Source organism: Xenopus laevis, chromosome 6S (genome assembly GCF_017654675.1).
Source record: "Xenopus laevis strain J_2021 chromosome 6S, Xenopus_laevis_v10.1, whole genome shotgun sequence".
NCBI classification, from domain to species: Eukaryota; Metazoa; Chordata; class Amphibia; order Anura; family Pipidae; genus Xenopus; species Xenopus laevis.
In genome coordinates, this window is record NC_054382.1 from 98,065,922 (window position 1) to 98,078,821 (window position 12,900).

At 36.6% G+C, this 12,900-nt stretch overlaps 1 long non-coding RNA gene across 1 annotated transcript; it reads right to left on the reverse strand.

The window, feature by feature from the left end:
- Positions 1–2,813: 2,813 nt before the first annotated feature.
- Positions 2,814–8,738, reverse strand: LOC108695282. Its single transcript, XR_001932118.2, has 3 exons — positions 8,559–8,738; positions 4,878–4,989; positions 2,814–2,958 (listed from the first exon to the last, which is right to left on the reverse strand). It is a non-coding gene; the product is annotated as an uncharacterized LOC108695282 (long non-coding RNA).
- Positions 8,739–12,900: the final 4,162 nt, after the last annotated feature.

The window sequence follows — 12,900 nt, forward strand, 5'->3', positions numbered from 1 at the left end:
AGACATGGAAAGATGCTATAGCTTTAGTACCTCAACTCACTATCTCTAGTACGGACAGATACATATAGATCAAATTCCTTAAAAGAGTTTATCTCACCTGCAAAGATTAGCTAGGAGTTATCCTGGAATCTCGGACCATTGTCCTAAATGTCTAAATGTGGTGGGTACTTTGCTCCATGTCTTCTGAAAATGCCAAATTATTTAGAGATTTTGCGAAAGATACATAATTATGCTGAAACTGCCTTAGTATTCCCTAATATACTCTCACCCAGCCTATGTCTTCTGGGTATTGTGGAAATGCTACCGCTAAGTTGTGCTATTTGCAGCTATTCTTCTATGCAAAAAGGCAATATTGCTACACTGAAAATTCTGGAAAAAACTCATTAATGACTCTTTATCCAAGCAGAAACTGACACTTGAAACAGGATCCATGCGGTCCGAAACATGTCATGTTAAATTAAAGATTTGCAGCTGCGACTGCGGCTCGTATGCCCCTTTCCGACCCTTCGTTGATTTAGAAATCAGATAGAAACATAGAACTGAAGCAGTAAAAACATATATGTAATGTTTTTAACTTAGTAACCTTCCCCCAGCTCACCTTTTCCTTCTTGTTTATCTCCTCCTCTCTCTCTTGCTTCCTTATTTCTTCTCTCTTGATTAAGGGGCTATTCCCCTCTGTATTCTATTGTTTGATTTAAAATGCTAAAAAAAAAACTTTTAAAAAAAAGTTTTTTTCAGTAGACTTAGGGTATGGAGAAAATTACAGAAAGACCCCTTATCAGGAAAACCCTAGGTCCCGAGCATTTCAGATAACATGTCCTATACCTGTGCTAGTATCTCTGAGATGACCTATAGCAATGTACTCTAATTACTTTACTGGCTCTATAAACTAGAAATGTTTTTTTCAGTGGGGAGATATGCAGAACTATGCAAAATAGAAAGACAAACATAAGTAACGCAAAAAAAAAATTTCAACTGCAAAGTTGCAAAGATTGCATTTTTCCTCTTTGAATTCTGACTTTTTTTTTAAATTATAACTATTGTATCAATTCTAACACCTGCTTTTAATGATACTCAGGGATATAAGGAATGTATCAACAAATGTATCATTTAAAACAGTTTACAGAGACCCCCCCCCCCGTTGAAAAACTAACTGCAACATTAGAAAAACAGTCACAAAAAGAAATTAGATAGTAACTGGAAAAAATTATTTATTTCTGCTGATCTGAAAACTGAACTGGAAAAAGTGAACAAAGCCCTTAAAGGAGAAGGAAAGGTTAAAAGTAAGTAAGCCTTATCAGAAAGGTCCACCTAAATATACCAGTAAACACTCAAAGTAGTGCTGCTCTGAGTCCTCTGTCAAAAGAAACACTGCATTTCTTTCTTTCTATTGTGTACACATGGGCTTCTGTATTAGACTTCCAGCCGTCAGCTTAAACCTCCTTACCCCGGGCGTGAGCATGCTCAGTTTGCTCTCCTCCCTTCTCTGCTGTAATCTGAGCCCAGAGCAGGGAGAGACTCAGGCAGGAAATGAGGTCACACCAAGCAAATACTGCAGCTGCTATCCTAAACAATCAGAGAGCTTCTAGAGCTTTTTATGGTAAAATATTCTACAGAATAAATATAGCATTCTAGCTTTCACTATTGCAGATAATCTATTGCCAATAAAATGCCTACATAGCTTTCCTGTGTTGCAAAAGTTTACATAAGATCATGAAAATAGGTATGCAAAGCCTTTAATTGCAGTATAATTGCAGTATATAAATACATGTCAGGTATTTATATATTACAATGCTTTAAAAATTTCCTGTACACAGAAGTCAACTCGCCTCTTCAGGCATTTTTAAATCTTATTTCATGTTATCATTTAGGAGGTTACTTACTAAAATCCGATTTTATTTCTGGTCAGAGTTTTAAAGGGGAAAAAACAACCTTTTTGTTGTAGAAAAAAAAACCTATAAGATTTATTAAACCCAGAGGCTGCTAAAAGTCTGAATAAAAAAGTACTCCATCTCAAATCTGCTGAGGTCATGTAGAAGTCAAAGGTAGATGTTCCTTTTACAATTGGAAAATATCATGATCTGTGCTGAGTTTCATATAATAATCTGAATAATTTGTGGTTTTCAGGCAATAATCTGAAAAAGTTGGAGTTTTCAGGAGTCAAATTTGAAAAAAATTGTAGGATCCAGAATTTTTACCTATTTTATTGAGTCTTATAACGCACCAGATTTTTTGCAAGTTAATGCATTGATAAATCAGGTAAAAATATGGATGGGGGTTTGGTCGAATTGGTATTACTAAAATAATGAGAAATTTCGGACATTAGAAAATAACCTCCATTGAGTTAAGAGGAATTACAGTTTTGAAAATCCAGGATTGGATCATTATAAGCCTAGTGACATGGGTAAATTGATGTCTCTGGTTGTAAACTGTGCAAAAATGATTTGCTCTTCAAATCTTTTAAAAACTGTGTGTGGGAGTGTGGGAGCAGCGTGTCTGTGTGTGTGCTCCATGTTTTGTCATGGACTGGTGTTGAACTGCATATGAGCAAACTGATCCTAACTGCTGCCGAAAAAACCTATAACCCCTCCCTAAGAAGACACAGCAATGCTAGCCATTATAAGTGTCAAATCACGTGTAATTTTTCACTAATGAACATGTATTGAAATGTGAAACAGGTATACAAAAACAAAAATATTTTTGAAAACAAGCATAACTCATGCCATTTAAATGTAATCAAGACCAAGAAGAAGTAAAGCACTGCTTATGTGATGGGCAATCTCTGGACATAGAAATTAGATAAATTTCTTACTGTAACTTTGTGACTGATGCTCTAGTTGATCTCTTTGCATTTTCAATTACAATTCCATACTTTATTAAATCTTCTGCTCCTGAAAGCAATTTATCTATGTTTTCCATGGCATTTTTAATTTGCTCAAAAACCCGGGAAAGCTGGTCCTGGGAGAAAAGAATAGGTAATAAAAAATCAATTCCAATTTTCCAATTTTTGTTCATCGGTTATTCTCATTTATTCCCTTGAGCTTTTAAATTGTCCTATAAACAGATTAATCATATTTAAATGGACACTATCACAAAATAATCTGCTCTGACATCCAGCCAAATGAGCAGATAAGAGGTTAATCCACCCAGTGGAGGCCTATTTATCAACAGTCTCATTTTAGTGGTTTTAGAGGTCCTTGAAATCACAACTAAACTCACTTTCTCTAAAACTACGAATGCTTTGGAATTCAAAATCCGAATTTAAAAAGCACAAATGAAAAGCGCTTAATGAACTGGAAAAAATAATTATGAATACCTCTAAAACCTCTAAAAATTTGAGTTTTTTGGACAAATTCTAGTGAAAATAAAATGAGAAAATCTCTACAAACCCAAATTGATTTAAAAAAAAGTCCAATAAGACCAGCACAACTCCCGCTGACATCTATAGGACCATGACAACTTCAATGTGGTCAATTTTTGTATTGGACGTTTTTGTGGTTTTTACACTTATTAAATCTCGAGTTTTTAAGAAATATAGGAAAACTACACATTTTAAGAGATCCTTGAAAAATGTTTTCAATGTTAGTAAATAGGCCCCTAAGGAGCAGATTTTTCAAAGGTCGAATTTCAAATTGATGTGAATTTTACTCACAACTTGAATGGGAGGTTATTTATGAAAAAATTATAGAATCTAAAATACAACCCGAAAATTTTCCTACGAAAATAACTCGAATGTCAGGCTGTTGACATCTTCAAATGGGTCACGGACCTCTGCCATTGACTTGTAAATAAATTCGGTTTTAGGTGGCGAATATTCAAATTAGAACTGATTCCATGGTCAAGGTGTGATACATTTCACTTTCAAATTAACATTTGAGTTGGTGCTTTTAAATTCAAATTTGTGCGTTCGACACATAAAAAAAAAATCGAAAATTCTAATTTATCAATCGAACCTTAATAAATCTGCCCTTTAGTGTCTACATTTCATTTAAAGGGAACAATAAGTAATACATAATGGTTGTGAAATCCAATCTGTACTTACGGTAAATGATCAAAAGGCACACTACGGGGGGTGATTTTGAGTGTGAACAGAGAGTGAGGAATTGGTACATGGGGTGATGTTGAATTGAACATGGAAGAGGAATCAGAAAGATGAGTATATGTAGCACCTGGCAGGCCCACACTGGGAATCTGTGGATTCTGGCAAATGCCAGACCAGAAGGGCTGCTGTAAGATGTCACAGTCACTATTTAGTGGGCTACTGGGTGACTGTTTGGGCCTCTGTGTACTTGAGATGCCAGGGCCTAATTTGAATATGGGACTGGCACCTTGGGATCTTTCTGTTGTGTGACATACAACTGCTGGCCTTATGAAGCAGCATCACAACAGTATCTTTAATTGTAAAATATGTAATTAATGGATTTAGTCTTGCATTTATTTGTATGTCAACACAAAGCAAAACTCATGATCATATTACTCAGTGCACAATATAGATTATATACATGTGTGTTTGTTCACAATGCTTCTGTTTAGAAGCGGTTACAATCTGATGACTAACAAAGTGGTCACCATCATTTACAAACAGTCGCCACCTGCTGTGCAAAAGTGTAATAAGCAGGCAATTTCCATTATATGTGAAACCTTTTCTTTATTGATTTTTATATAATTTCCTAAAGCCCTCAAGCAACCTGCTCTAGTTTAGCAAGTGAACAGAAAATCTGTCTCTCTAGTGACCCCAATGTCAATTGAAATCTAGATTGAACAAAAGACATGAAAACTACAATATAAATCTAGGGCAGCTGTGTAGAAATGGACTGTTCCCGTGAGAATGAAATGTAATATTATCCCAGCTGACTAATACATGTCAAAATTTTCACCTGTGTATCACTTGATTGTTGTTTCAAGGTGTCCCTTTTGGTTCCTAGATGCTGACTTGCTATATTGAACTTCTATTCAGAATCCTGCTTTTTCTGTAGTATGTTTCCACTTCTGGAGAAGAAAGAGAAAAAGCACTTAATAATAATTACAAATATTATACTGATAATATCAGCATAAAGTATACAGTATAAATGAGTGCATAAAGTACATGTAACATCTAAGTACAAGCTAAGTACACTAAGGGGCCTATTTACTAACAATCAAATTGCCTTCTAAAAATGTGTGTTTTTCTTATTTCCCTCAAACTCTAAAAGTTTAAGATTTTTAAAGTGTACAAATGATGAAAAACTCTAATACAAAACTCGGCATATATAAGCAGTCGAGTTCCTATAGAACTTAATGGGAACTGTGCTGATCCTATTGGACTTTCTTTTAGCCATTTGGACTTTAAGATAAATATATATACATATGTATATATATATATATATATATATATATATATATATATATATATATATATATATATATATATATCTCTATATTTATAGCCCAACAACAGAAAGCACTCATGGCAAGTGGAGTTATGCAAAAACTTGCTTAAAACGTTATTCCTCCATGTTCACATCTACGCGCTTCAATCCACAGGGGGATCGTCATCAGGATATACACTGTGTGTGTGTATATATATATATATATATATATATATATATATATATATATATATATATATATATATATATATATATATATATATATATATATAGATAGATAGATAGATAGATAGATAGATAGATAGATAGATAGATAGATAGATCTATCTATAGATAGATAGATATATATATGTGTGTGTATTTGATTTTAGAGAACAGCTGCATTGCCCTGCTTGCACAATTATTACATGCTGGTGGTGAGCTGTGCTTTGGTTCACAGATATGTAGGGAGCCCTACTGACACTTCTCAGGTGCTGATATACACTGTGTTGCTATTCCTAGATGTACGTCCGCATCATCATATTGCAGAATACTCAAAAAAAAGTCATAGCACTTCACCACTTCTTGCTGTGCAAAGATTCTTTTATTAAGACAGATTTGCCACACAAAGTATAAAACAACTTTTCGGGGGGTCCACACCTCCCTCCGTCAGGTACCTGATGAAAGGAAACATTGTTCTATACTTTGTGTGGCTAATCTGGCTTCATAAATAATTGCTCTGCGAGATGTGCTTTGGTGCCAGTGAGCCTATGTAAATTTATTTCTAGAATAATTTATTTTCCTAGCTGACATGAATTGTAACAGACACTACCTTCCCTGTCCAAATTTGTTTTGCCATTGCTGTTTCTCCTCCTGCCCTTAACATGACACTTATCCTGGTACCATGTCAAGTCTTTGATATCTTCTGCCTATATATTTGCCTATAACCTCAGTTTCTGGCAATCCTTAATGAATTAAAGGGCAAGTCAAACAAATAAAAAATGTGCCTAATAAAAGAAAGCATAATTCTAAGCAACTTTCCAAAATATATAAATTAATATTTCAGTGCTTTTAAAGATATTTATAAAAACAACTGAAATTGAAACAGCATTTGCTTAACTCCTGGTTGTTACTTTTTAAACAATTTTGCAAATGTCTTAATTCCCCAGCATAGACAGGTCTGCTTTGTCTTACATTGTTTCCACAGTCTGAGCCATCAGGGTAGAGAATAGAAAGGGACAAACACTGCATTACATATACAAATAACTTAATACAATAGCAATACTTATACAAATTTAAAAACATAGAACATTTGTAATAAAACTATATTGCAAAGTTGCTTAGAATTATGTTTATTAATATTTTTATTTTTTATATTTATATGTTTGGGTTAACATTCCCTTTAAGCTCATGTATTGGTTTCAGCAGAAAGTTCCGGACTACTGTTTTATCAGGACATAAAACTTGCATGCAATCTATTTAAAAGATTAAAAAAACATTGTCTTCAATGTTTGCAGGTCAACATTATCTTTTCCACAGGTTGGGGGGGATTACTGTGACTTGGGTTTGTAGAAAAAAATACTATTAGCTACTTTTAGTTTTTTCATTTACAGTATGTCTGTCAGTAACAGTGAGAATTTTCAGTTTTTAATTAGCACTCTCACTAGGGCATTGGGATATCACCAATAACTGTGAATCATTTATTTACCCAAATAGAGCACTGTGGCTACCTAATAACACAAAAATTCTACATTCTAAAATATTACAGTGGTTATTTATTTAATTATTGTAAGTCAGGTCTCCATCAACAAAGCTACTGATTTAAAAAATAAAATAAAAAATATCCTCATCTGAATAACCATTAAAACATGAGAGTAATAAACAGACTGCACAGCTTACGACAAAGACATATACCTTATTCTCCACCCCTTTGCTCTGCAAGACTAATAATGTGATCTTTGTCACTTTTTACTTCTATATTTCACTAAGGGAAGGGTTCACTGCATTACTCAATGACACTGCTAGCAGTACCTTACACTAAAAATAAACTCCAATGTTATATATTTAACTTTTATAGTTGGGTTTGGGGTTTGTTACATAGTGAATAACATACTTCATGTTTTACTGTTTAAAAGTGCTGAGTATATTTTAAATGGTTCCCTTTCCTCCAACTAACACCAGTAACATCCCGGAAGTATCTATCATAGCTAACAATTCCACAATCACCCCATCTCGCCAGGCCCGGTGCCTTGGGGTATTTCTAGATGTTACCCTGTCCTTCACTCTTCATATCCAGTCACTTATTAAATCATGTCACTTCCACCTAAGGAACATATCCAAAATACGATCATTTATCACCCAAGATGCCGCTAAAATTCTTTTTCACTTTCTCGTCATATGACGTCTCTACTACTATAACTCTATTGTAATTGGCCTTCCCCTCCAGAGACTGTCCAGTCTATAATGAACACTGCTGCGAGGGGCATAAACCTCAGCAACCGCTCCTCCTCTGCCATGCTAGTCAATCCCTGCACTGGCTTTCGCTACCTTTCAGAATAAAATTCAAATTAATGACCCTGACATTCAAAGCACTTCATAACTCTGCCCCACCCTTCATCTCCGAACTCATCTCTATATACTCAACAAACCGCTTACTGCGCTCCTCTACTGACCTGCTACTCAACTCTTCTCGCATTACCTCCTCACATGCCAGCATTCAAGACTTTGCAAGGGCTGCACCCCTCCTCTGGAATTCTGTCCCAGGTTCTGTCCGACTTTCTCCCAACCTTTCTGTTCAGGACTGTATTTAGGTCCGATGCCCTAGGCACCGGTCTTAAACCTACCCCATACAGTACTACATCTCTCACCCACTTAATTTTCATCTTGCCCACTTCCACAACTTGTGTCTTATTCCCTTCCCTTTAGATTGCAAGCTCTTTTGCACAGGGCCTTCCTCACATTTTGTACCAGTATTGGTTGTGGTGTATGTAACACCCTATGTTCTATGTGTGTAATTCATGTGATGTCTATAAAAACATGTTATTAATAATAATAATACTTAATAATAATAAATACTTAAAAAATACTTCTTTAAGGCATGGTGATCCAAAGTACAGAAAGACCCCTTATCGGGGAAACATCAGGTTTTATAATGTAATAATACCTGATTACCCTTTATGACTATACTGAAGCAAAAACAACAAATACCACCTCAGACTTTATATTGTGAAGATTTCTTAATTTATGGATTTTGGACTCCAAGTCAGTAGTAAGTTCTTCAACCTCTTCAACGGTTTTTTCCAGTTCTTTTCTAATAGTCTCACTTTCTTTTTTTCTTTGTTTCATTTCTGCCATAATTGCTGTGATCTGTGCGTGATTATAAAAAGTTCAAATTGTTAATGTGTGCACCAATTGAAATAAAATAAATGAACATTGTTTAAATCAATTGTTGTATAAAGGGTTGCAGGGCTGCTGCAGAGGTGGCACCCACCTCTCCCCCCACTATTCCATGGAGGCTGGTCAGTTATATGATTATCATTATCATGTCTAGTGATGGGCGAATTTATTCGCCAGGCGCGAATTCGCGGCGAATTTGCGCGATTCGCCGCCAGCGAATAAATTCGCGAAACACCCGTGAAAATTTGCGGCAAAAATTCGCCGGTGCCGTTTCGCGAATTTTTCGCAAAATTTGCAAATTTTTCGGCGAAACGGCGCAAATTCGCCCATCACTAATCATGTCTGCTAAGTTTCTCTAGACATGTATACTCTTTATATATTTATATTGAAAAAAAACCATCATGGAATACATGCAGCTGTTACAAATAATTAAACAAACTTAGCTTTTTTTTTTAAACATACTAATAAATAATAAAAACATAATTTGATTTATCTTTCAGTGTTAAATGAGAAATGTCACCATAATTATTGTTTTTGTACATTGTAGATAATAGAGAATTTACAACTGGAGATTTTTGTTCCAGAGAGCCAGTAAGGAATACAAGTGGCAAAGTTATTTATGTCCATCTGTAACAAAGGGGCAGTATAAATTTTCCTGTATACATTTTGCTAAAAATTAACACAAAAAAAATGTATTTGTTTTTGTTTTTTTCTTTTTTGGCCATTTTAAAGCACTAAAGGGAAATTGTTTTGGTTTTTATGGAGCTCACTCATTCTTCTGTCCCTATAAACAAAGAGTGATAATAAGCTCCATATAAACAAACCCTGACCTGCAGCTTTTGTTATGATATGAGATAAGGAGCACCTCATTTTGTAGAGGGCTTATCTGAGTTAATTGGTTTTACCAACTGCTCTGCTCAGCAAAACAACAAAGTGTCAGGAAGTTAGAAAGCCCATGGATATGTTTTAATTAATAGAATAGGCTGGCACAAGTTTTTCAGGCACACAGTTAAGCTGAGGTAGAAATAAAAGTAGGTGAGGTCCCTGGGCATAGATAGTTTTGAAGTTTTTACCTATTATAATTATACCACTAATAATTACCTATTGTGGAACTATTTTAGGTCAGCCACCAGAGTTAAGCTGTCCATAGATTCAAAGATGAAGTTGCATGAAAATTAATTTTCTACGATTTTCAGACTGTGTGTGGATCGTCTTGACATTTTTTATATCATCTTTATGTCATTTAGACAATTGGACAGGTTAAAAGATTTCTGTCGGCTAACGATAATATGTCTGCATGTAGAGATGATATCAATGGGTGACTGGGAATCGGATACTACGACTTCGATTCAAAGTAAAATCGTTCGAAAATTCGACCATTCGATAATCGAAGTACTGTCTTTTAAAAAAAAACTTTGATTTCAATACTACGAAGTGCTATGTTAGCCTATGGAGACCTTCTAGAGCATTTTCCTAAGTTTTTGGAAGTCAAATTATTCGATCGTTTGCTGAAATCCTTCGAATCGTTTGATTCGAAGGATTTAATCGTTCGATCGAACGATTTTACTTCGACCGCAGGATACCCAAATTCGATGAAAAAAACTTTGACTTCGATATTCGTGGTCGAAGTATTCCAATTCGATGGTCGAATTTCAAAGTATTATTTAACTTCGAAATTCGACCCTTGATAAATCTGCCCCTAATATTTCTGCTAAAAATGAATAAATAATAGAAATACATATAGCAATGAAAGAATCCCATGCACAATTGTTTCTTATTACTGTGCATTAACCATTTTTTACCTGGACCTGGACATTTAAAAAACAATAAAATTTGTCTTCAGAATGACATTCTTGATATCTGCTTAAAGGAGAAGGAAAGCTACGGAGGCATCTTATTGCCAATAGATTAGCTGCAATAGTGCAAGCTAGAATGCTATATTTATTCTGTAGAATGTTTTACCATACCTGAGTAAAAAGCTCTAGAAACGATCTGTTTGTTTAGAATAGGAGCTGCAGTATTAATGTGGTGTGACATCACTTCCTGCCTGAGTCTCTCCCTGCTCTGGACTCAGATTACAGTAGAGAAGTGAGGGGTGGGGGGGAGAGGAGCAAACTGAGCATGCTCTTGCCCAGGGCAATGAGGTTTAAGCTGAAGGCAGGAAGTCGGATACAGAAGCCCACGTGTAGACAATAGAAGGAAAGAAATGCAGTATTTCTTTTGACAGGGGACTCAGAGCAACATTACTTGGGGGGTTTACTGGTATATTTAGATGGACCTTTCTGATAAGGCTTACTTAGTTTTAACCTTTCCTTCTCCTTTAAACTTTGGAATTGCATAGACAGGAATGAGTAAATTAAAAATAGAAATTCATTATTTCTGGCTTTTTTATTTATTTTTTTATTTTTATGGCTGCAGAGGGGGGGTGCTGGCTCCAGGGGGGATGCTGGCTCGGGGGGGGGGGTTTGCTGGCTGCAGAGGGGGGGTGCTGGCTACAGGGGGGATGCTGGCTCAGGGGGGGGTTTGCTGGCTGCAGAGGGGGGGTGCTAGCTCCAGGGGGGATGCTGGCTCAGGGGGGGGGGTGCTGGCTCCAGGGAGGAGGAAGCTGGCTCTAGGGGGGTGCTGGCTGCAGAGGGGGGGAAGGGTTCCGGGGGGGTTTTTGCTGGCTGCAGAGGGGGGTGCTGGCTCCAGGGGGTGCTGGCTGCAGGGGGGGGTGCTGGCTCAGGGGAGAGAAGGAGTTTCTTCATAAATATAAGGCAAAGCATTAAAGAAGCTTTGAAGCCAGTGAGCTACCGATGCTTAATGGTCTCTCGTCCGTCACCCACAGATCAACCTGGCTGCACCCATATTGTGCTGTGTAACTGGGGAAATGACACACTGGGCACTTTATAACCTACAGCATAATGAACATTTGAACAAGCAATTTATACCCATATCAGATTCCCATGGTTTAGTTTCCCTTTAATTTTCAATATGCCAGTGACACTGATGGTTCTACCTGTGTACTAGTTGTACTGTGTATTCTGTACTCCTCTGGCCTCCAGATCAGGTTTCCCCCCCATAGCAAAGCTCATAAACTGCCTGATTAACCCCTAATCTCTGTCCATCATTAACCATTCACTTGCTGAAAACACTTTCCCTGGAGAATCAGTCTGTAGTCTGTGTCCATTGTGCAATTTGACACAAAATTAAATTTTTTAAATTAGTTAATTTTTATTTCTGCCTCTTCCCTTAACCCTTGGCCTGCCAAGAACGTACGCCGTATAGGCAGGCAAGGGCTTTAACTGCCAAGCACGTACCCCGTACGTGATTGCAGTTATAAGCGCTGTAGTCTGCATCTGTGAATTTAGCTGCCTCTGCAGAACTTTAGCAGCATTGACAGCCCCCTGGGCAACGAGGCTGGAGGGCTGTCATGTCGGTCCTGCGACAGGATTGTCGCAGGCCCGACCTAAAAGAGGCAGACGCATCGGATCTTGCGTTTGTCTTGCTGCACCGCTTCCTCCTCTTACTTCATGCTCCTGCGACGCCCACGCACTTCCTGCTTGCCATCTCTGCAGACAGCTTCTTCAGGACTCCTCCAGCCATCAGATCGCCCAGGAACGGTAAGTGGTCTTTATTTTAAACACTTACATACATTTATACACTCTTACACACATTTTTTAGCAAAAACATTTTTTTTTTTGCATTTTTTATTTTATACTTATAAACACACTTACACACTGTTACACAATTTTTGGAAGTGTACACACATGTATACACATTTTATTTTTTTAACTTTTTCATTTTACCAATTTGTGTTTTTCCCCCATAAAAACTGTTTATTTTGGCAGCATGACTATTGGATAATCTATTTTGGCCACTAATTACGCTGTTATTATTGTTCCTTATGTATCTTTAGTATAGTTTTGCTGTTTGGTGCTTTGGTATACTGATGTATTTTACCTTGTTTGATCCGTCAGAATATGTACTTTCCAAAAATATATGGTTTTCTGGGGATATTTTTACAGTTGGTGGGTCCTATGGCACATAACACAGTCGGGGCTCTGTTTTCAGCAGCTGAGTTGGTCAGCGTGAAAATTCATATGCACGTTTTTAATTTGGGGTCTGTACATACCACATACTATGCATATTGGGCATCAAACTATTCAGTAGACCT